This window comes from Ptychodera flava (assembly GCF_041260155.1).
Source record: "Ptychodera flava strain L36383 chromosome 23 unlocalized genomic scaffold, AS_Pfla_20210202 Scaffold_23__1_contigs__length_28996876_pilon, whole genome shotgun sequence".
Classification (NCBI taxonomy): domain Eukaryota; kingdom Metazoa; phylum Hemichordata; class Enteropneusta; family Ptychoderidae; genus Ptychodera; species Ptychodera flava.
In genome coordinates, this window is record NW_027248277.1 from 8,633,808 (window position 1) to 8,659,398 (window position 25,591).

Below are 25,591 nucleotides of genomic sequence, written 5' to 3' on the forward strand. Positions count from 1 at the left end.
ATTATTAATGAAATAAATTATGCAAATTTTTTATCAATATGCAAATGATATGCATAGTTGCACCAACATCCTAGAAGTTATGCAAATTTCTTTTCAAAATTCTGAAGATTATGCATGTCTTGTATGATTTGCTAATTAACCATACAAGTGGATGGTGGTTTTAGTGTTTTTTTGGAGTAGTAGTCAGTCCCTGATAAATATGCTGTGTCAGAGAATATTAAACTGCTACGTATTCATGTGTCAAATAAAAACAGAACAGTATTTAAAATCATGAACTTAAATTAATTCTTTTTGTAGTTTCAATAATAAGTATTAGCATAGCAAAAAACTAAAAGTGAATGTGAAAAAATTTATGATTACAATGCAAAAATTGAACTTTCAATTGTTCAAGAGAAGTTTTTGTGATGTGGATGTGAAAGATAGTCAGCGAATTAGCAAAATTCCTGCTGGTGTAAAAGAAACCATTTTGCTGCAAAGAAAATTGTGTTCAGTGTAAGTTCTAACTTACAGTGAGAGGGTAGTTACCTGGAGAAGGTCATTCAAGCTGCAAAGGTCATGGTCAACTGTCACGGGTGTCTGAGATTTGAAGTGATTGATTGTGTCAAGGATCTTTGGATCGGTATGTGGTTTAGATTTGGCAAACAATAAATTACAATATCATGCTGAGTTCTGCAGATGAGAAAAATCGGCCGTGAATCAAACAATTTTTCTGCACGACATTCATTGATCCAGATATAATTCCTGTAAGCCAGTTTTGTCCCAAAGATATTGCCAATGCAGAATCTGTTGCATTTCCCACACCTTTGCCTATTAACCGCTTCAGTGCCAAAGTCAATTTTTGTTGCCTTTATTAAATACACCCCAGCCAATTTTTTTCAAATTTTTGCCAAAATTTTGTAAAAAACTGTAGCAGATAAAATGTGATGTCCATTTGGTCAAAATCACCCAAATAATTTCAGAAAAATTTATAAAAATTGGTAAAATGGTGCTTTAAAATGGTGGTGGGGAAAAGTACAGTACTCAAACCTTTACAGGGTCGGTTCTGTCTTTTTATAGGCAGAGTTTCTGACTGCATCAAGTGGGCTTAATCAACAGTTGAGTGACCAGGGTGTTATCATGCATGGAAAATGGTGATGTTTTTGCTAAGGTTGGGGATTTGCCATTTTTTCATAATTTTGGACCAAATGAACATCACATTCCATGGGTTACAGATTTTTATAAAAATTTTGGGAAAAATATTAGGACAATATTGACTAGTATACCCCTTTTCCTGCCAAGTCGGTGAAAATCCGCTTGAAATTCGGTGTAGCTAGAATCTGAGCAGCCACGGCCGTTATCCTGCCAAGGCGGTGGAAATCGGGCTACTTTTTGGTACCCCCTTTCCTGCCTAGTCGACGGAACTACGTGTAGCAAACCCTTGCTCGCGCTAGGGGTCGTTCGAGGACAGGTTTTGGGCGAGGAACGGCGTTTGCTCTCGAAATGGGTTCACAGAGAGTCCAACGACAGGGAAAGGTGCGGAAGCTACCCAGCCAGTCCCCCACCCCGGTGGGGGACTGGTTTTTAGTCCCCACGGACACCGTCCGGGGGGACTTATAGGTTTGGTCATGTCCGTGCGTGTGTGCGTGCGTGCGTGCGTGCGTGTGTGCGTGTGTGTGTGCGTGCGTCCGTCCGTTCACACAGATATCTCAGAGATGCAAGAAGCGATTTCATTCAAACTTGGTACAAGGATTACTTCATATGTCATACAGATGCACGTCAATTTGTTTTGGGATACGATCCAATATGGCCGCCAGGCGGCCATTTTATTACGATTTTTTCATGTACAGAGCCATAACTCAGACATGTTTCAACCAATTTTATTCAAAGTTGGTACAAGGACATTGACCAATGTCATAGATATGCACATCAATTTTCTTTGTGATACGATCCAATATGGCCGCCAGGCGGCCATTTTATTACGATTTTTTCATGTACAGAGCCATAACTCAGACATGTTTCAACTGATTTTATTCAAAGTTGGTACAAAGACATTGACCAATGTCATAGATATGCACGTCAATTTTTTTTGTGATACGATCCAATATGGCCGCCAGGCGGCCATTTTATTATGATTTTTTCATGTACAGAGCCACAACTCAGACATGTTTCAACCGATTTTATTCAACATTGCTACAAGGACATTGACCAATTTCATAGATATGCACGTCGATTTGTTTTGTGATACAATCCAATATGGCCGCTAGGCGGCCATTTTATTACAATTTTTTCATATACAGAGGCATAACTCAGGCATATCTCAACCGATTTTATTCAAAGTTGGTACAAGGACATTGACCAATGTCATAGATATGCACGTCGATTTGTTTTGTGATACAATCCAATATGGCTGCTGTGTGGTCATTTTGTTACGATTTTTTCATATACAGAGGCATAACTCAGGCATATCTCAACTGATTTTATTCAAAGTTGGTACAAGGACATTGATCTATGTCATACATATGTACGTCGATTTTTATGTGATACGATCCAATATGGTTGCTAGGCAGCCATTTTATTACGATGTTTCATGTACAGAGCCATAACTCAGACATATTTCCACCAGTATCAATCAAAGTTGACATTGACCTATTTCATACATATGCTCGTCAATTGTTTCACGTCATGTAGCAGTAACATGTCAATTATTGAAGTTTCGTAAGTAGGCTGATATGTCAAGAAATATGTACTGCATCAAATTCATGAAACTTTATACAGATGTTAACCGATGTTAAGCTCACATTGCTTAACATTGAAAAAGGACATTTATCAGTGTCATTTTAATTAATTTGTAATTGCATAAGTAATGAACTTTCCTAATTAGGGTGATATAGCCACAAATTAATACAACGTCAAATGTGATGAAACTTGATACAGATGTTGATCTCATAGTGTTGTAAATACTGCATCAAACTTTATGAAATATGGTACCAGTGATAATCTGTTAAGTGTTAGAATTGTATGCAAAAATGTTTTGCAACATCCTGTTGATTAATTCCTAGTTGACTCATTTTATGAACTTTAGGATGGTGGCCTACATTGGTTTTATGTTTTCATCACCATGGAACTCATTCTTGGCCATTGAGTGCCATCTGTATCAAAGTATTTTTATCACAGACCTAATTAATGAAGAGGACTCTATCCTCTCTGAGGACATGTAATCAAAGTACCCATTATTAACAAGTGGGACTGTGTCATCAACGATGACTTTTTTTGGGGGGACGAGTAGCGTACTTGGCAGGTTAGCACGTTGACGTATTCTAGCGGAGTTTGGGGTAACTTGGCTCTGAGGCACTACATAGATTGCGGCCATAATTGACCGTCTCGGCAACGCTAATCTGTAAGGCAACCGCCTAAGACCGCCTCAGCTGGCGGTGCAATTTTTTGCCAATGGTGCGAGACGAAAATCACGGACTTGGTCCTGATTGACGGGAAGTGCGGACGGATTTGACGGACTCGGCTTTCTCGAAGGCAACCGCCTAAGACCGCCTCAGCTGGCGGTGCAATTTTTGCCAATGGTGCGAGACGAAAATCACGGACTTGGTCCTGATTGACGGGAAGTGCGGACGGATTTGACGGACTCGGCTTGATTAGTCCCTGACATGGAACTGATCCGAACGGACTTGAGCGACATTTGTGAAGGGTAACCACCGCTTTTAACCGACTTGTTACCTTCTCGAAAAGACTACCCACTCAGATGTCGGACGTTGTCGGCTGCACTTGGCTCTAGACGTTCAAGCCGTGCAACGAAACACACCGCCTCAGCCTTGCCATCAGGAACATGGCCTCAAAATTTGATACCATTGTTCACCGACTTGGCGACTGCGGTTAGGTGCGTGAACCGTTGTTCACCGACTTGTTACGCCTATGTTGTCCCTGTGAAGTTCGGCTAACGGCCGAGTCTAACGGGAGTTGGCAGACCTGTGTTTGGTTTATACCGTAGTATGACCGACTCAGGTAGAGGTACCTGTAGGTATATTCCGAGTTTTACGCACTCGGGCGTCAATGACGGGTCGTCATCACCGCTGATGACGTAGACGTGCTGGCCACGTTATTTGAAGGAGCCATGTTTGCCCAACGGACGAGGCCGAGACAGCCGTTGACAATTTTGGCATCCTTCATCTTTGACCGCCTTAGTTGGGTAAGCCGCTCGGCAGGCGACGGTTATGACCTAAACAAGCCGCTGAAGCACTGTTCGTTGCCGTACAAGAACGAGACGGCCAGTCCATTACTGCTTAATGGGCAATCTGTCGGGTTGGCTTGTCACCGACTTGGATGACAATACGCCCTGCGCAGGCGTACTTAGAAGGGACATGAGGTTAAAGATACGGGTTTCCCACCCGTACTAAACATGGGCTTGGGCAACGTCCTTGGGTGGCAGGTGCGCATGCCACGTACCCAGCTGGACGGAATGTCAAGTTGAGATGCTAATGACATTGACTATGTTATGCTAAGTGCTCGATTGATTTGCATCGCAAATGAGTATTATTAGCATATCAAATGGTGCGGACAGGCAATTTACATGACGGGTAGGAATGTCAGCGCCGGTTGGTGGACTGATTGCCGTAGGTCCATTATAATAACAGGTGGATGCATATATTAACACCCTGCGTCCAATCATGTCCAGGGCTTTGTTTCCCTGTGGCTTTAAAAGGGAGGGACCTGCTAGTCTGTCGACACTGTTCAGACATGAGCTTGACGGACCGCAAAAGTTTTCTGAAGGCGAGCAGACGACTGAAGCTCAAAGATGCAGAGTCTCCGGGCGGTAGTGGTAGCGATCGTTGTTATGTCCCTAGTAAACGTTCTAAGAAGTCGGGCAAGAAACGCTCCCGTAAGGCGAAGCCATCTCCGGCTGAAAAACCAGTGGTAAGCGTAAACGTAAGACCGATCGTTCTGCCGATGAGGATGATGACGGGTCACCGGTTGCCAGTGGTTCTCACCCGGCTGCTCCGGGAGAGACTACTTCACCTGCAGAGACTACATCTGCTCTTGTGGGAGATACTTCACCTGCACAGACTACGTCTGCTGCTGCTAGTGAGACAGTGAGTAATGAGACGGCTGATGCCATTGGTTCTCCCCCGGCTGCTCCGGGAGAGACACCACCTGTTGCTACTATGAGCCCTCATCCTGCGTCAGGAGAGGTTCCTGTGCCCAGTGCGAAAGAGCTTGAGTCCTCGTCATCAGCAGAGGCTGCCGAGCCCGCTCCTGCCATAGTTTCGTGTGCTGCGATGTCCCCGCCGAAAAAGATAGTGCGGAGGGTTCGTTATCAGGATAGCCCACCTGATTTTGAGCCAGATATGATCCTTGATGCCGCTACGGGCGAGTTCAGGCCCAGACGCCCAGACGACGGTGATATCACCGCTGAGTCCGACTCGGAGGTTGACGAGGATGCGGCAGAGGACGATGACTTTTATGACAGGCAGTACGTAGGTGAGGCAAGCTCTGACGACGATGATGACGTTGCTGCTGTGTTGGCGGAGGACGACACACCTCCTGTCTGGCGTATGTCGGAGACTACCGATGCTAATATATTTGAGGAGACCGATTTTGACCATGAGAGAGGACCGACTTTCACCTTGCCCAGCCACGCCCGTGAGCTCGATTACTTTTTAAGTTTATTCCAGCTACACTGATCAGATTGGCCAAGGACGAGACTAATAAATACGCCAAATTCCACCAGCGACATATCGCTAGGAAAATAGATAAATACTGGCGTAACGCTGACTACCGAGAGGTGCAGGCGTTCATTGGCGTCTTAGTCTGTATGGGTATCGACCGTAAATCATCAGTGGAGGATTATTGGTCTAGCGATCCCTTTCTGAGAAACCAGGGTATTTCTACTGTGATTACCCGCAGTCGCTTTCAGCAGCTTATGCGATACTTTCATCTGGCAGACCCAGAGAACGATCCACGTCGTGATCCTGATGAGGCACGCCGCCGACGTCGGTGTCAGGAGGATCCCCTGTATAAAATCAATCCATGGATGGAGCCCATAGTTGACCGGTGCGTAAATAATTATAAGATGGGTAGAGAGATCTCCATCGACGAGGGCATGGTGCGATTTAAGGGCCGTTCTAAATTTAAGCAGAGATTACCGCATAAGCCTGATCGAGACGGTTTCAAGATATGGCAGCTGTGCGACTCCACCACTGCATACATAGCTAACTTTGCACCGTACCTAGGTGTGAAATATCGGGATCGGACTGATGGGAGACGGCAGGAGCGAGGTGTGGTGAAAAGAATTACGATGGAGCTGGTCCAGCCATTCTGTGGATATAATCACAGCCTATTCTGTGATAGCCTGTTTAGCACGGTCGTTACTGCTAGAGAGCTGATGGAGACCGGGATCTACATGGTCGGGAGTTTCAACCGCCGTAATCGTCGCACCATGCCCCCTCAATTAATTCCGCCGGGTAAGAGGAAGCGCCTTCCTCTGTCTGTTGGGGATATGAAAGCCACGACCAGAACGGACTCTCGTCTTAACATCACTGCTTATCAGGATAGTAACGCTCAGGTGCTGATCTTGAATACGGTCTATCCACCCTTGGAGTGCGTGCCAGTGGGGGAGGGAGACGAGCGGCGACAAGTGCCTCTGTCGCTGTATAATTATCGCCGGTACATGGGAGGCGTCGACCGAGCCAACCAGAAGCGCAAGTACTTTCACACTGGGCGCAAGAACCACAGATGGTGGACATATCTGGCATGTTACCTGATTGATGTTGCCCTGGTAAATGCATATATATGCTTCAAGCATGTACACCCTGATAGTAAGCTGACCCATAAGATGTTTCATCTGCGTGTCGGGAAACAACTCATTGGCGGTTATTGTGGGCGATCGCAGCCCAGTGTGAGAGAGGTCGAGGCCACTGTTTCTCTTGCCTCGTACATCAATCCACAAAATCAGCCGATGCACGTTGTCAGCCGTTTGGAGGGGCGGCAGAAATGCTGTAAAGTATGTAGCAGAGAGGGTAAGACCACTGCGAGCGGACGACTGTCTGAGACGTCCAAAGGATGTAGTCTGTGCGGGGTTCATCTTCACGAGGGCGAGTGTTTTGCGGCTTTTCATCATCGCATGATGCTACGAGGTAAGAGGAGCATTGGCGTGCAGACCTCTACTCACACAGCCCCGACGACACCCATCAGCAAGAGAACCCGACGTAAATAACGGACAGGGGACAGCTTCGCCTAACAGTGGCTTGACTGTATTCTGAACACGGACCATGATCACATTTTGAGCACGGTTGTGCCGTTTGTTTGTGCTTTACGATCCCGCTGATTGTAAATTGAAACACGGATTATTTTGTACAATCCCCCGATTGTAATCTTTGTAACACGGACCATGCACTCGGACGTCGAGACAGACTCTGAGATTTATTATTCGGCATAATGTAAATTATTCCCGAATAAAATACTATCTATGGATCGCATATTTTCGTTTTGTTTTGTTTGTTTAGACGGATTATTTGTACAATTCCCCCTATTATAATTTTTGAAACACGGATCTGCCACCCGATTGTAATTTTTGAAACACGGACCATGCACTCGGACGTCGAGACAGACTCCGAGATTTATTGTTCGGCATAATGTAAATTATTCCCGAATAAAATACTATCTATGGATCGCATATTTTCGTTTGTTTTGTTTTTACCCCCACTTTCGTTTGGCAGATCCGTAAGGACGCTATAGTAATGGATGAACGTGCGTTGTATCACGTGGGAGGGGCACAGCCCAACGGAGGCTGTGCTCGTGCGACGTAGACGTTGTACCAACCATCTGTCGTTGGGGTTAGTGCATAGAGCAGTTGCACTGTCCAGAGCTAAGGTGGTACAAAACTGCACCTTAGTAACAACTGCACAACTAACGTGTTAGGAAACGGTAACACTAACGAGCTAAGTGTTCACTGAACTGGCCAAACTACGTACACGCCTTCCTTCAATGGCGGAACTATGTCGTTGACACTACGTCAAAGCAGACTGCAATGTGCGACTCTTCCAAGTCGTTCAAAGTACGTGGCCAAGTGACACAACCCAGGGGAAACAGGACAGGTTTGAGGGTGCTGCGCACCCATAGCACTAACCCCTGGGTCTTCTACTAACCCACGAGAGAGGTGACGTTTCCCCGGTGTGGCCGTGCGTGCCGGCGAACGAGCTTTACTTCCGCGAAAGTAAGCTAGAAAAGGGCATAAAGTGCACGTCCCCCGGGGCAAACAACGCCCGTGACCTCGTCATTTTCTGGACACAACCTCATCAGCGGTTGCCCCTCTATACGGGCATGCAAAAATTTTTGAAGTCTAACACGTATATGGTCGGTAATCGTACCCCGAAAATGCGGTATTTTCCCGCCAAATGCCTGGCAGGAAAGCGTGCAGGAGAGCCTATCTTCTGTAGACACGGAAAAGGGGGCCGGTTTTGACCGACTTGGCAGGATAACGGACAGGGGCGCTCGGCAGGAAAAGGGTATACATATTATAAGGGCGACAAAATTTGACTCTGGCTCTCAAAGGGTTAATAATGTATGGAATTTGTTAATTGAAGTTGCAACTAATTACTTGTACTCTATGATTGACACAAAGGCATTTTATTGTACAATAGATAATTAACTGTACACAAAAACTTGCTAAAATATTGAAAAGTAAAGTAATTATAATACCATTACATGCAGGGAGTCAGGAAATGACGTCTGAACGTACATATATCACGTCAAAACGTCGGTGGGTGGAAAACAGAGAGTAGGCGAAAATGTGGAAGTGGCCTTTCTGTTGTGAGTAATTTTGCAAACAGAAGTCACATTTTGAATGTTACATGATATCCCCAACTAAACACATAGCGTTTGTCAGCTTATTTGTCATTGTGTGACCGTTGTGAATAAAATTTGCCAGCAAGTTTCAAGTCAAGACAAATAAATATCTTTTGTATTGGAGCGATGTTTACGATCTTGATCCTCATGTGTTGTTTCCTATTGAAGTAAAAGTGGATCAATGATTAATGATAATTATAATTATTTAGTAAATAATAATAAATAATTATAATTATTATAACATTTGTAATTATTGCATATAGCTTTTAAAATCCAAAGAGACAGTGATCAGAGACACTTACAAAGCGTAGTGAAAATTGAGATCTTGAGTGTAAGAAAAAAAGATAGATTAACATATTTTGACCCTGAATTCTAGTAAATAGGTCCAGATTTTCCATAAATAACAGTGGGTTTGGGTTAAACCATGTGCTCAAAGGAGTAAAAATGTGAGTTCTCAGCGTATGTGTAGGCACATTGAAATTGTTGCATAAATTGGGTAAGCAACAGAGTTGATGGATGATATAAAATTGATATTTTTTAATATTTATTTGGATACAATTTATATAGCAAAAATGGTTATTTCTGTAATGTGTACTTGAAATTTGTGTGTTCATCTGGCCACTTCGAACCAAAATATATGATGAAATTGAGTCATAGCCTTTTAATTAACAGCAGGCATAACTAAGTAACGAGGCAGGATAATTGTGGGGACACCATCAGCATGAAGTAGGTTGCCCTGTAAAATTATCATATCAACATTACTGCATCATTGCTGTAATGGTGTGTTGTTGATAAAAATAGCACTTCATTGCCCTAATTATCCACATTCTGAAATGCCCCACCTTCTATGTCCTTCCCAGCGGGTCAGGTCAGACAGGTGGTTAATTGGAATATCACTAAAACATGCGCATATTTTGTTTTGCAAGGGAACCTGTTTTGTTTGGTTATTAACATATGAATAGAATGTCAAGTGAACAGGATGGCCTGTGCCCTGGCTTGTGAATCTTCTCATAAATGTAGTCCTGTGACATACAACTCAACCTGTCTGTCTGCAACTATTCATGTATGGTATCATCTGTTTGTGAATGACTTTCACCTGTCCACCCCCACTTCTTAGTGTCAAGGTCCAACTTTCGAAACCATGAGATTGGGCCAAACCATGGCAGTGAGATGGTGAGGGTTTCAAAGATGATGATGAAAATTTCAAAATTATGTACATGTATACTAAACAGAGGTATATTGATTAAATAAATGTGTATATATTTGATGCAACTTCTTCATAATTCTGGAGTTAAAGAGATTTTCAATTCATTCATAAAACAAAAGTTGTCCACAGATACCTTGTACTTGAACTTTGAATTGAAATGTCTTGGTTCTTGCATTTTTGTTTATTGCCAATTGAAAAAATGTAGTTCACTTGTGACTTCAGATCCATACAAAATGTTATTTTTGAATGTTTTATATGTTGTACATATGGTACTATTGTTGTAGTTAAGGTTATATGCAAATGAGTTTTGGAGAATAGAGCTTTGTTTAGTCTGGCCATTTACAGTGCATTTCACATCGGTGCCACAACTCAGAGACGGGCACATGCCATGGTTTCAAAACTCATTTCAAAATAACCACAACTCATTGATTAATTACAGTAAACCAGCATGGAGTGTCTGAACTTAGAGATAAACAATTGATCAAATTTGATCCACAATGTAACTGTTTTTGCAATTTCAAATAAGAGTTTAGCAGAAGAGGTTTTCTCAGCTGGATCTAAATAAAAAAACATACATTTTCTTGTTTAATCTTTCAAAATGAAACTCTAAAAACAGCTACTTTGTAGCTAAAGTGTAATCAACTGATCAGGTATCAGTTTAGACAGAGCTGCCCCATGCTGGTTTACTGTAATTAATCCATGAGTTGGAGTGTTTGCCAAGAGTGCGTTCTTGCGTCTTTTGACGCAAAATTAGCAACAATGTCCCGCAAAAATACTGGACATGGGTCACAGGGACGCACTAAAATCAGGGCTAGAATTGTAAGTCCTAGCTGCTGCAGCGTCCACAGACAGACTACATTTTTAGCTATTAAATTACACACTTGATAGCCCGTACAGTTATTGCTTCTCTATTGAGAAAATGAAACATTTAAAATTTAGTCTATTTTTTCGTCACAATGTAAACACTTTGAAAAATCAAATAGTCTGTTACTGTCTACGATTCATGGTATGAGCAAGGCGATGTGCGTCCACTTGGCCCTGCAGCCTGTGGGACAAAAATCAAATGCCGGGCCATGTACGATCCCGATAACCACAATGATTTCAGAAGTGGAAGACTTGTAAAAAGAACAACTAACTTTTCACAAAGCAAATTTTATTGACCAACAACTTGAAATGAAACGTTTACATGTAAATATATGCTAGTACAGTGAAGTAAGGAGAATTAAATTTTCAGTCACTATACTAGCCCGGGCACATGGCATCACACGGAATTGACTGTATGTGTATTTGGTGTACTGGAAGCTCATGACTTCATCTAAAAATATCATCAACCCCCCCATTTTTTGTTGAAACACTATATCCCTGACTTTCAAAGTAGTAATTTGCCTTAAATTTCCCCAGAAGGAGTGTCATAAACTCTCCGATCGTCTGCAAGCCAGCCCACCTAGAGATCGAGGTCACGCTGAATTCGTTATATAGTCAAGACCCCCTAGCTCGATTGTAGCTGATCTTAACAAGAACCACCTAGCTTGTCAAAACAGCGTTATGGCTATGTGCTATTGCTATCATAATGATCAAGGAGTTTTCCCACATATTTGTTTTCAAACTATATTTTTGCAATTTTCAGGGAAAAATGTCAGTCATTGGAGCAATTATAAAAAAGAAGAGAACTTTATAGCAGTAATAAAAAACCCAGGTTACAATGTGCATCAAACTATTGTCTTCAACCACTTCTAGTTCTGGAGTCATAAGTGTAATGAAACATTCTTCTTTATTTCTGTTAAACACATGTAATGCAGGATCCCCGTAAAAGAAAAATGCGCATGAAATTGATTTTATCATGATGATGTCTTTTTTACAATTCAAAACTGTAAATATAACCAGTTAAAATGACTTAATCACAAACCATTAAAGGAGACGTCCAGCAATCTTAATTTTACAATGAATGTATGTATTCATGATATCAATTTTTGATGGAAAACAACAGCCCTACATGTTTACAATACCTTTCTGCCTTGGCGACTTGATTTTGCTTTGCATTCTTCGCTCACACATTGACCCCATTGTAACTTAGTGTCCCCCTATTTTAACAATCATGGGACACTGTGTCCCACCTTTACAAATCCTGGGCAAAACACTGGAGTTGGTGACTTTCAAATGTGTCCTGATACCCAAGCTAATCGTTTGTGTTGTAGGTGCAATGTGTCTGTCTCATATGCTGAGTTGTAGCACCGATGTGAAATGCATTGTAGTCCCAGTTCTCTGCCTGTAATGTATACATGTATTTGCATAAATGTACATTGGGGTTTGATTAAACAAAACACAAGAATGACCCATTGGTGATGGTTCACATGTGTGCAGGGTCAGGGTTTGCTCTGGCTACTCAAGCTGATTAGCCTTTTTGGCTAATACGGTGTGAACAACAAGTAGCCAGATTTTTCTTTTGAGAGGTGAGGTCAAGGGTCACACACATTCATCTCGAAGGGTCAAAGGTGATATCATTAAAGGGCAGGGCCGGGTATAAATAGCTAGCTGCCCCCGTTGGAGTTAGTTCATGCAAAGCGTGGCTTGGGTGGCGTCACGCTCGATCGCTCCGTAAAAACCATGCCAAAATGGTCACAGGCGAAGAAATTTAGGCGTCCATGCACCTATACCTAACTATGAATGTCTAGTGATTGAATGTATCAATAAAATTTTATGATTTGAGCATAAATAAGGCTGATTTTGATCGATGAAGGTATTTCTCTTTGTCTTCAACTAGCGTGGCAAGCGGCCATAACAAAGGTCTGCAAGCTGTCAATCAAAAAAGGACGCGATACAGGTGTGAAGCGGTAAACGTTTGCGATGTCAACATGTTAGATACGCCACATCATTGTAATTAGATGGAGCGACCGCAGTGCAGACCCGCAAGCACAGGCGCTATGTAGCTTGGGAGTCTGCTAATAGATCGATTTTCGGCTCGATCTATCGATCCCGTAGTCGATATGCCCACGACTGCAACCTAAACACTCATTTAGGTTGCAGTGCAGGCATGTCGACTACGGGATCGATAGACCGAGCCGAAAAGCGATCTATTTAGCAGACTACCCAGCTCGAGCGCCTGTGCCAGCTAGTATGTCACTCAAGCCATAGCACGTTCTTGCGTAGACGCCGTACCACGACACGCCGCTATTTTCCAATCGTTTCTTCCACAGAACTGTCATGTTAAGTTCAGATTCAAGTTCTTTTAGATTTTGCTGTCGTGGTGAAAAATATTATTATTATCGTCTTGCCGTATTAAAAGATTTTTGAGGACATAAACGACATCCTGTGTTAATCCATTGCCATGGAATCTGATGTCAAGGAAAAGCGGTGACTTTTTCAAGTTTAATATATTAATTTCCTTTCTGTTTGCATTTGTCAATTAATCGAAATACTTTTGTTCACAATTGAGTAAACTATAGACAGTGGACTGTCTCGATTCTCCCGTCTATGATTCGATATTCACTGACTCATTCTTTCTCTTCTTTGTCGATCGATGAAAGTAATTTCATCTTCAATACTCTGTCCTAATATGACAGATGTAATATCCAAACCTATATTGTCATTTATTTTTGACCAACGTACAAAACTTGGTCCGTTCGCCAAAGCACATATCTGACGAGATGTTTTGCGAAACAGTGAAAAATATATTGGATGAACAGCCGTACTCTATGATTAGGGGATATTCATGTTGCAGTCTCTCCGAAAAAAAAAACGGGGATGTTTAGGCGATAACAAAGGCGATGACTCAGTATATAGTTGAATAAAAAAAATTTCGGACATCATATTTTTATCTATTAAAAGCGTACACTTGTCGGCTTGATGTGCGACCGTACGCAGATCGCCCATATTCTCCTAAAACTAGTCAAAACAATTCTGCGACAATGATGGTGTCTCTTCGTGAACGTCCTTGAACCCGTACCCGCGACCATTGTTTTTTTATGTGTTGCGTGGTTGATGATTGGTAAAATTCATGTATCAAAATTTGAAGACACACGTGATTGAATCCTGTGAATGTTAGGCAACTGACGGTGTGTAGGGACGGACCATGGGTGTATCAGCAGTACGCAGCACATTGCATGCTTTCTAAGAATGAACAGCGTGTTTCTATAGCTACCATGCGAAATCCGGCTTTGACCAACGTTCCTGTCCTCTCGTAGGATAACTTTTGAGCTGCGTAGTTACTGTTGAGGTTCAGATATCCGAATCTTTCGTGTTCGAAAGGCTTATCGATTTACAGAAAATGCTAAACTTTTGTTATTAGTTTACATGTACATACCCAGCACACGGGGCAAAGCTAAATACTTACCAGGTTGGAAAATTTCTGCGAGTCGCTCTCACCAGCGGTCGCGAGGAAAATATACGTCGATATCATTGATCCGCCATGTTTATTGTTGTTTGTACGTCTAGTTTGAAAGTCATAGACTTTCTCAACTGTGAAATTCATATTGCAATTCAATATTTTACGCACGAAGTCACCTGTGCATTTAAATACGTCCATTCGGGAGCAGAAACGTTTACAGATTTTCGATGGTGATAACTAGCTCCATGTCGTGACATGTCTCCAGTTCCGAAGTTTATCCGGTAAACTTCGTAAATCGAAATCGACATTAACATTGAGCGGTGATCGTGAAGCGTTAAATAAATGTCGGCAAAATAAAACATCAAATGGCTAGACTTGGGAGAGAGAGAGAGAGAGAGAGAGAGAGAGAGAGAGAGAGAGAGAGAGAGAGAGAGAGAGAGAGAGAGAGAGAGAAGTGGTTTATGCACTCGCGAACTGATCATGGTCTATAGGATTGATGAATGCTGTGACGGTGTAGGTTTACACGTTTGCGCTGCACAGATATCGAAAATGTACAGATACTTTCCCGAAATTTGATTTAATTTATAACAAGAGTAGAACAAAACCAAAAGTGTTGAAGATACTCTTCAGATGCTTGATTCGCAAGTTTGCTATTAAAGTTATACTTACAGAAAATAGTTGCTACAGTCTTCTCTATAAAGAACTATGTTCTTCAACACCACGTTTCTTATGATCGGTGATGTTACATTTTATTATTTCTGATAATAATCTTTTATAGATTAATGCACCACGGTGTTTATTTCAGATTAATTCAACGATTTCAAACCGTAATTATTTTTTTAGTGAGAGGGCTTTTAGTAGTTCTGTAGACGAAACAATCAGTAATAGCAGAGTATCTTGGCAATGGCACGACGTCCACGCTATCGTTTAGCTTCAGCGATTGTATACAGTTGCAGCCCGCGCCCGGGCCCCGGTAGGCCTAATTCGGAACGTAATAAAGCCGTCAGTTGCAGCGGCATGATGCTGTACCTTTGTCATTACTGTTGAAGTACCCCTGTTATTGCTACAAGCATCGCGGGCCGCTTCATGAAATGTTTCTCAGTCTGCTCAGTGTACTGGTCTTGCTGTTATATTCAGTTACGTATAATCTGTTGTTTGCATGTCAACACATTGACCTGTTTACAACCCCCTGTGCACACTAATGGTGACCGTAATTTACACAGACGTAAACTTTTGATCCCGCCCGTGAATGTCAAAGGTGAACGGGATTAACTTGATCCCGGGTATCAAGTCCCTGGCCATTAAACACTCAAGAGTAATCATACGGCTGACTCGCAGCGTGTTTGCAAGGTTATATCTGATTGGTCGATTGTCACAAATATTTCAGAAGTCTGCCACTTTCTCATCATCATGTGTATCCTCAGTGCTGCTTTAATAGTTCAATAAAAAGAATGCTTCGTATCAAAACTCATGCATGGCCATTGATCACCACTTGAACTTTCAAACGTCAACCAAAGAAATTGTGAAGTACAAAAAAATACAGAAAAGAGAAACATCCTCAAGATCTTCATGAACGTGGCATGGCATGCCATGATCACTAGTACTGATATAGCCCTGCGTACGATGCTGTGTGTTCCGCTACAGCTGTAGCGGAACACACAGCATCGTACGCAGGGCTAGTACTGATACTGATACACGTCCGTGCATGGCCAAAAGACAGCAAAACTCAGTAACAATTTCCGAGCTAAGTAAACAGTGTTTACAAAGCTGTTTCAAATCAAACTGGTTTGCACAATCCCTCGCTATAAAAGTGACATTTTGGTGACATTTCAGCTTGAATCATACCTTGAAATAAAATATAAACGTGAAACAAAGACATCATGTATGCTGCCGTTCACGTTCTAGAGCATGGTTTGAACCCGTGAACTGGCATGTGCATTGGCTGCACGTAAAAGCAACTCTACTTTCCAAGATCAAACGGTCCATGTCTTGCGAAAACAACAGCAGAGCAGTGAAAATTGTAATGGTCACCGGTAAAAGCTCTTCACAGATGAAACGATGATCGCTGAAAACAACTGAAATTGCATGTTTAGACTATGACAACCTCCCGGGAAAACAGGACTAGCGTGAACGTGAACAATGGCGGACGTCACTGAAGTGGGACTATTCTATTTAGGTAACGGGGGACATTTCGGAGGGGCACAAGTACATGTATACGTGCCATTTTCCTCACGATACTATCACGGGAACTTCGATGTCCCATTAGTTTCTTTGATCTGAAAAGTAATTTTACCAACTTGTACGACCCATTATACTCTGAAAACAGTGGCAGGGCTTATACTTAGATGAGTACGGTAGTACTATGGTGAAAGACTTCCCAAGAAGTAAAACAAACACCGCAATGCAACAGAACATCGTAGAACCACAGTCCCGAACGTGCAAATTTTGAGTCGCCAGTCTGGCGATTGTTCTGACCGTCTGAGTCGCCAATGAGTGAATCAATTCGCCATTTTGCCGTCTGGCGAGCGGTAGCGCGAACACTGGTGCAGGGTAAGGAAGGTAAGAACAACTCAAAGTAGTAAATACAGTAGATATTTGATTGGATTCCAACTCACAGCCTACGGCACCAGTGAATACATCGCAGTCAAAACTGCTCGGCCAAATCCCCACCTTAACCCTTTCACCACCATGGTTTGTCCCAAATCCATTGTTTTCTATGGTAAAGTTGGACCTGTATACAGGGAACTGGGGGTGAAAGGGTTAAAAGTGGTTCAATAACTGAGCTAAGTTGTTACAATTTTCCTGGATGTGACCCTTCCACACGCTTAGAGTTCACAAAGCACTCGCACTCACATACTCCTAGTATCACACATTGCACACATAAACTTTATCAGGGCGAAAGACAGCCTCGGGACAATTTTGTCCACCAATAGAGCTATCAACCAAGGGAAGAAAATTCAGTAGCTTTTCAATCGGATTTGAATTCACAATGTACGGCACCCAGTCACCTCGCGAATACATCACAGTCAGAACAGCTCGGTCAAAGCCCCATCCTTAACCCTTTCACCCCCAGTTCCCTGTGTACAGGTCCAACTTTACCATAGAAAACAATGGATTTGGGACAAACCATGGTGGTGAAAGGGTTAATCCTGTTTCTCCAAAGTTGTATTTATTTCTATGGTTTATCTGTGAATCCTGTTAGAAAGAGGATTAATAAGAGTGGTTCAGTAACTGAGCGTTGTAAATTGCAACTAATTTTAAAACGTAGATGAAACCTGCATCTGTAAACCTGTCACCCCTTCTTCCAAATTTGGTCTCTCCCAGTTGACTTTCAATGAAATAATGAGCCTTGCATACTGGTGAATGGCATTTTAATTAAAAAGAATTCAAATAACAAACTGCGATATGTTTTTCCTATTTTTTTTTTGACAAATCCGAACCAGTAACACATGACAGTGCTTTTTTTACACCTTTCTCAAATTTCCTTGAAATTAACCTGATATGTTGACCCCCATTGAAAAAAGAAGTATGGACTTAAGAGAATCTTTCATCAGCTATAACTTGTGATATATTTTCTCTAATTTTCGTTTTATTCATAAAGTACATATGAGTTCATTATTCGCCTCTCATAAATCATGTTGAAATGGGTAAATCTTCCTCTCCTCTCTCTCTCTGTCTCTCTGTTTCTCTCTCTCTCTCTCTCCCTTTCTCTCTCTCTCTCTCTCCCCCCTATGCAGTGTTAAATTGTAAAGTGCAAACTGTGTTTGTGTGGCATCCAGTGTTATTGTTGATAGATGAATTTTAGTCCAAACTTGAATTCGATTACAATAGAATAGCACATAATACCTTCATACATAGTGTTTGCAAGGCTAATAAGTAAAACATTCAGTTGACACTGTCTTCTATTGTTGCTGCAAGTTCAAAGAGCAAAATTTGTTCTTTTTATGTAAAAACTCCATCAGTGAACATTAATTTCAGATTGTATACAGTATTGAACACATCAATAAAACTCCAGACAAGAGTAAATTATACTTTATCCTGATGACTGTGTTTTACGTACAAACACATATTTGACAATCAAATTGCATTTGTGAAGGAAAATGTGATGATGTAATGATTTCTTTTGCATATTGTGTGCTGTCTTTACGTTCTAGTGTCATTTTGGTCACACTGCAAATTGAAAAACCACGCAGTATAATAGGCTCAATATAGCGTCATAAATCTTAATCTTCTTCTTCATTGTAAGGAAAGCAAAATACATGGTTTTAAACAACATTAAACACTGAAACCTTTACAACTCTAATCACAAACTATAAAACAGAGAAATACGTTAATATAGCTGTTTGCAAATAACGTCATTTTTATGCAAAAATAAATATTTGTCCACATGTTCAGATGACATCCAAGAGTGACAAAAATACGGCGTAAAAGGTGCCTGCTAGTGTTTGCTATGAACACAAGAATAGGCACACTAATAGCTCAGAGTACAAGCTGCAACAACAACCACACATACAACACTGACAAAATTTGTCTGCATTTCATGGAGAGTGTCCGTTGTCACGTGTGTGCAGCTATATTCAGTAACAAACCTGTAACCGTGAACACAGGGACAAGGCCTCACCACTGTCACACTCTTCTATTCAAATAACAGGGTCAAAGGTCATAATAATTGTGTGTGCACTTTGCTAGTCCCTGATGTCAAATCAAATATGGATACAAACCAACCAAAAGTTTTATTGTATCCCTGGCTAGACCCCTGTCAAGTTGAATATGCCTGATCAAAATATTTGACAGTTGATTGAAGTTCACCAATTGTTGATTTGACCAACTTGTAAAATACATTGCAACAATTGAATCAGACCACAGATTGTAGCAAAGATGTATTTTGACTGTTGTTACATTTTACCTCATTAAGACTTCATTTTACAACTCAAAGCATTGTCTTTTATTGTAAAGATACATTCAAATTACAATGTAATTATATTCACACTATCATCAGCTGCACTTAAATCAGTGCATATGACCACTGTATGCCATTATGCTGCAGCATCTACTGTGAATAGTTTTTCGCCCTGCAAATAAAAAAAAAAAGAGTTGAAAGGAAAAGAAACTGAAAATGATTTGACTCGACTTCTGCAACTGTGGTGAAAACTGATCCTACTTCTATAAATAGAAGCAGGGTTCGCGAGTTCTGGAGTTGGAGGTATGGCCACCCATCTGGTTTTGGAGCAATCTATTTATATTCAGTAAATTTTTGATCGGATTCGAACGTACAGCACCCAGTCACCTAGGGAAGACATGTCAATAACCATTTCAACAACAAAGGATTATACAAAACTTATGCATTGTCGTCAACCTCTCAGTACATGTATTTCTGAAAAGTTTTTCATCTGAGAGTCTTATTTCTGTATCTTTCTTTGATTTATGTCAGTTAAAGCCCCAGTATTTGTAACTTTTAACCTTTTTTATGTTCGAAATTACATATTATTCTCTTACTGCCATCGTGAAATGCTGTTCAGTAAAGAAATAAGCCAAATTTGTGCTCCTGTAGTGACATACAAACGCTAAATATTGCCCGATCGAGTTGGATTGCCGCGCTGGTTTGTTGACAACTTGTAGGCTGTGCACGTGATCGAGAACGCGATACTGATGACATCATCGAGCCTGCAACATTCCTGGGGCCTTGCCATGCCACGCCACAGCCACACTGTACTGCCATGGTCGCCGGCTGAATGACCTGCGAATGGTTTTATTTTGTTCTCTCCGTTCAAATACGTACTGCTACTGTGTTTCAGAGGATACAGAACTTTGGCAGTGGAGGCCAACATTCTATTCTGGTACAGTGTGCGTTACATACGGATTATTCAAACTGCAGTCGGCAGTGCACCGTGCAGTTGGTCACTCAGAACTCCGGGTACCGATGTAAAATCAAGACGACACTATATACACTTGGCTCACTTCTGTAGGCAAATAGCTATCAAAATTGAGTAACTTGAAGTAATAAATTTCAGCTGATTGTCGCTTTAGCGGCAAGGTGATTGCGAAATCGAAGCATCATAGTTTGGCAATGTAAGGTAGGCTGTCGAATGCAGTGAACGCGATGGCCTTTGGCAGCAAGTAAGGGAACCGTCAGTATTTACGACCTGGGGGTCATTCAAAAATTGAAAGTTATAAGGGGATGCTCAAAATGTTTTTTCTTTGTCTTACTCTGTCCTCAATGACATAATGATTAGTTGATTATATATATTTTACTCTGATACAATTAAATAAAAAGAAAATAAATACACTAACAGTACAAATAAATATCAACTAAATGAAGCAAGGCAAAAAACTACAAGTAGGTGCTACTACTAGTAATACTTATTATGAAAGAGAAGATAGTGACGATGAGAATGATATCGTTGTTCATGTACGCAATGGCACCAGCGACAGTAAAGATGAAGATCAACAGTGGTGATGATGATGTCACACAGTAGTTTTCTGCAGTCGTTACCAGGGTTGAAAGGAGAGGCTGGGTCATGGAGAAATGTTCTCAACAGATATCACTACAAGTGCACAGGATCTAGGACAAAACTGAACTGTTGTGAATTCATCCTTTATATTATCATAGAAATGTATATTTTATTTGACTTGAGTTCAACAACCATTTGGACATTTAACCATACCATAATGACATGCTACCCATCCAAATTTAACAATACTGCATGGTCGGAGACTGCTTATTAGGTGAGCTTTTATATCTACATATAGTTACATGGGCTCAGGTAAGCCAAACTTTCTGTTAGAGAGGGGGTTACTCAAAGAAGTCAGGGTTGGCTGGGGTGTGACTCAAAATTTCGGAGTTTGTAATGTAATTCCTCCGACCCCCAGATCGTAAATAATGACGGCTCCCTAAATAGCTGTGAACGCCTGAGTCAGAACGATCGGGACCAGTATACGCACTGCTGTATCTCAGCGAAAATTTAGAAAAAAACAATGGAGCTCCTGCTAAGAAATTTACAGACTTTTGGCTCTTGATGCATCAGTTACTGAGCTTTTATACTGGTAAAAAGGCATTCTGAATACGGCGGTAAATTTCCACCCAAACGCGAAAGGATAACACGCGGGCATTCTGCAATGGACGTTGTCAATTTTACCTTGCTGCAGGCCCCACACCAATCTCGGCCCGGCCCGCTGCACTTGTACAGTCTGCTACCTCCATGTAGTACAGCCTTACAGGACTAGTAGCCGGCCAAACACACAAAAAACAACGTCGCAGTGTAAAATCCGTAGGTCAGAACCGTTGATCATAAATTTTCAGAACCAGTGATGTTTAAAAGTTTTGTATTAGGTTTATGTGAATGACTTTCTCATCGAGCTGCGTCTATAATTGTCCCGGGCATTGTCCATGCAAATTTGGACTTGCCTTAGCTCCCTCCGCTCGTCTGTAGACTACGGCCAAACTCACAGTCCTGAGCAAATTGTACAGTTGTGAAAGTCAGATATATGTATCATGAATTTTATGCAAAAATATATAAACAACAGAATCAAACCAGGAGGTTAGTTTGCTGTCGGGCCGGGTGCGCAGGGGACGACTTTGCAGTGAGGCCGGGATCTCTCTTGTTCGAACTTCTGAGCTTACAATGCAATGCCTGGAGCTCCATCGCATCGCAGCTAGCCGATAATTGTACTACTGTAGTCCTTGTGAGGATTAGATACCGTTACGTACGATATTATTTTGAAATACTTTTAAATTTAATAAGTAAGACTTTTGTACTGCATTCAAGATATGATTTTTCCTTTCTGAGCGTTTTCAATTACGCCGTACGGCAACGATATGCGAAGTTGATAGGCTGTGTTGCCTGCAGCGTAGCCTGGCCGTACACAAAACTTTGTTTGAGTAGACGGGCAGAATCAGTCCCGTCATTTATTTTCAACGAAATTTTCATTATACTCCATAATGGAAAGAAACGACTAGTTCAATGATTACAATGGTGAAGTGTTGAATTTTTATTCATATATGTTTTTCTCTCTCATTCATTCAGCAAACCATCGGTCACAACGTGCAGTGCCTTTCATGAAGCTTACAATCGACTGCCTCCGTCGTTAGTTTAGCTGTTCAAGACGTTTGTTTGCACGGCTCATTATAGTCGGAACAATCTGTAAACAATTACATATTTATATTTTTCCGGTATTTCACCCAACTTTCGTGCGTTTTTAGCTGAGTCTCCAGTTTCGATGGACCAGACCTTTTCGAAGAGCGTATGGTTTCTACGGACGCCACAGTAAAACTTGCGTAGATGTGGTTGAGCATGCGCGGTGGTGTGATTACGTTTCGTTTCGTGTTGTCAACAAAGCTGACTTCTGGTCCGGACAAGAAGTCATTTTTTACTCCTTTTACTGTTAATTGTGAAGCGGGCTGGGCATGCAAACCATGCGATTCAGTATTAATTATGGTCTACTTTCACATACTGAGGATGTCATTTTAATTAAAAATATGAAAAAAATTGTTAAAAGTTACAAATACTGGGGCTTTAAATTGTGCTCTGAGAATTCATTATTCTCAATCTGGAAGGCATGCTAGTATTCAAATAAACAAGTGATACATAGATCAGATATTTGCGTCAGCTTATTTATGAGGAAATGCATTGCAGAATATTATTGTAGTACTGTTACTCCATAGTCGTGGACAGATTGGATTTCAAGTTCGAAGGATTTGTTTGTGCACCACTGTAAATGGTTGCTCCTGTTTTTCCAAGCTGTGGAAAATAATGTGTTAATAATAATCATCACGATACTGTAAAAAAAAAGAATACGTTTTCACTATCAAAGTATATAAAAATTATACGTTGCTGCCTAAATTACTCACATCTGTTTGTGAAGCTTTGGAGAACCCCAAGAAGAGAAGAGGCTCTCTGAATTAGATTTACTGGAGAGCGTCTGTTAAGAAAGCGACATTTGTCCTTGAACTTTGTGAAGTTTCACATTTATCAAGAAGTCCTCTTCCTTTGCAGAAATGGAAACGATGATAAAATGAAGCTACGACGACGAACAGTGGGAGCGCAAGTGTCGCAGAAAGGCAGCAAAACGCCAACGGCTAAGGAGCTCCAGTCCCCCAGCGTGGCAGCCAATAGGAGTGGTCGGAAACGGCGTCTTTCAGGACAGTCAGAGGTAATGGTTTGGCTTTGTGATTTTTATAACTTCAGTAACTTTGTAACCCTAGCACCACCATTGCCCATGCACATATGTCATGAACTGGTCAAAATTTTGTGGTAGACTGTCGCCGGTGTGTTTTATTGCTTTATTTATCACTGACAATTTAATTTTAGTCTAGATAACAATAGATTTCCCGTCAATAACATCGCATATCGTGCACAGTGTTAGAAGACTAATGCTGCATATTTTGCATAGAGAGTAGACTAAGGAAATATATTTGTTTTACAAAAAAATAATTAAAAAGTTCACTATTTCAGTGTTTTCTTCAGGTTTCGCTCACAAGGGTCAATGTCTGTCTGCCCCCCCTTCCCAAATTTTAGGGGCTTGAATCGGATACATGGGGACTGTAATATATTATGCAAATATAAGTTGTACAAATTAAGATTTTTCAAGGTATTGGCAAATTAAGGTCATCGCATGATCAAATATCAAATAAAAGACAGATGGGAAGTTTGTATGACTTTACTGTAGCTACATATAGTGGATTACTTACATCAACTGTATGATGTTACATCATAGATGGTAATCGTGAATTGGAATACTACTATAAATACTCTGTGTAAATCATAATCTCAAACCTCACGGTAGAAGGGCAACATGTTGCACATTTGTGATTATTTGAAGGGGAATTTTGATTAGATGGGGAAAGCACACAGTTGCATGCCCTAGAGAAAACATGCAGTCATTCTGCCGTAATAACACTTTGTTCTTTCATTTGAAAAGTATGTGTGTCATACTGACCCATATCCTGCAAGTCCTATGACTTTCCTGTTTGCCGAGTCATTTTAATTTTGATCCAAAACCTATCCAATATTTCAGCCATGGTATGTTACAGCTGTTTGAAGCCAGTAAAATACATGTTTACCATTTATTTTACGGGCCTTCAAATGTTCAAGTCTCTATTTAAATTCATCATATGGGACTTGTTTATGCCTCTCAGGTTTTAACCAACTTGACTGATGTTGACATGTAAACTTGGCAGGATAAGGGTTAAGGACAGAGAACATGTGGTCAAGTTCGAGGACAGCATGAAAAAAAATACAGAAAAGCGGAACAGAATTATAGTCAATTCTTAACTGATCAAAAAAACAAAAATAAATTTCTTATGAAGTTAAAGGTATTACCAGTTTCCTAAATAGGGATGTAGAATTTAGGGGGTACCTAATATGCATAAATTTGAATATATTTACATAACATTTACATAATACTGTAGCAATTTGCATGAGCAGTCATATTTGGTCACCTGTCATTTGAAGTTATTGTGGTAGACCTTAAACTATCCATCTAGGTCCACAATCACCATTGAAAATGATTGGTTTGGACCAAACCATTGTGGATAAAGGGGTTATCAAGTTAACAAATGCTATCATGTTTTAGCATTCAATATGTACTTATATGCTGTTCCAAGCATCAAAAATAGCCTCCCAAACAAACTAAAAGAATTCATGATATATGTATTGTTCAATGGTTTGACAGAACTTTACTCAACTGTATTTCCGAAAAAGCAAGATTGATTGTCATGGGACACTTTTTGGAAATATTTATCATTTTATAACTGATATAGTAATCATTTATCACATCTGAATGATGTGTTAATTGTCTGGTGAAATGCCCATGTTGCAAAATCACAGAAATACAGTTGATGGTCTATAAAACAGTTACATTCATTTCTTTTTTCGTTTGGCGCGCGTGATTATGAAATATGGCAAAAGAAAAATGCAATGTGGGCGTGTCCCCCGAGCCTCTCCAGTCGACTTTTTTCGGCTTTCCGAAGTTTGCACGACGCCGTATCTCATAAGGGGAAGTAAAGTATTTCACACCTCCGTAAGCTCCCTACGGGGTGGTAACTTCTAGGGTTTCCGCTTACATGATCAGGACAGTGTCCTCCTTCACTATGGGAGAAAGTTGTTCTTTTGGTGGCTGTGACAGCGGGAAGAATATGAACGGCTCAACTGTAAACTTTTTCAAGTTCCCGTCAAGTGTGAGTGTTTGAACCATAATGTGCTTGTCTCTGCTGGTTCGTACGATCGGCC

At 41.1% G+C, this 25,591-nt stretch overlaps 1 pseudogene; it reads left to right on the forward strand.

Moving 5' to 3' along the window:
* The window catches only part of LOC139124178 (CTD small phosphatase-like protein 2), a 49,406-nt pseudogene that overhangs the window by 12,112 nt on the left and 11,703 nt on the right, over nucleotides 1–25,591 (forward strand).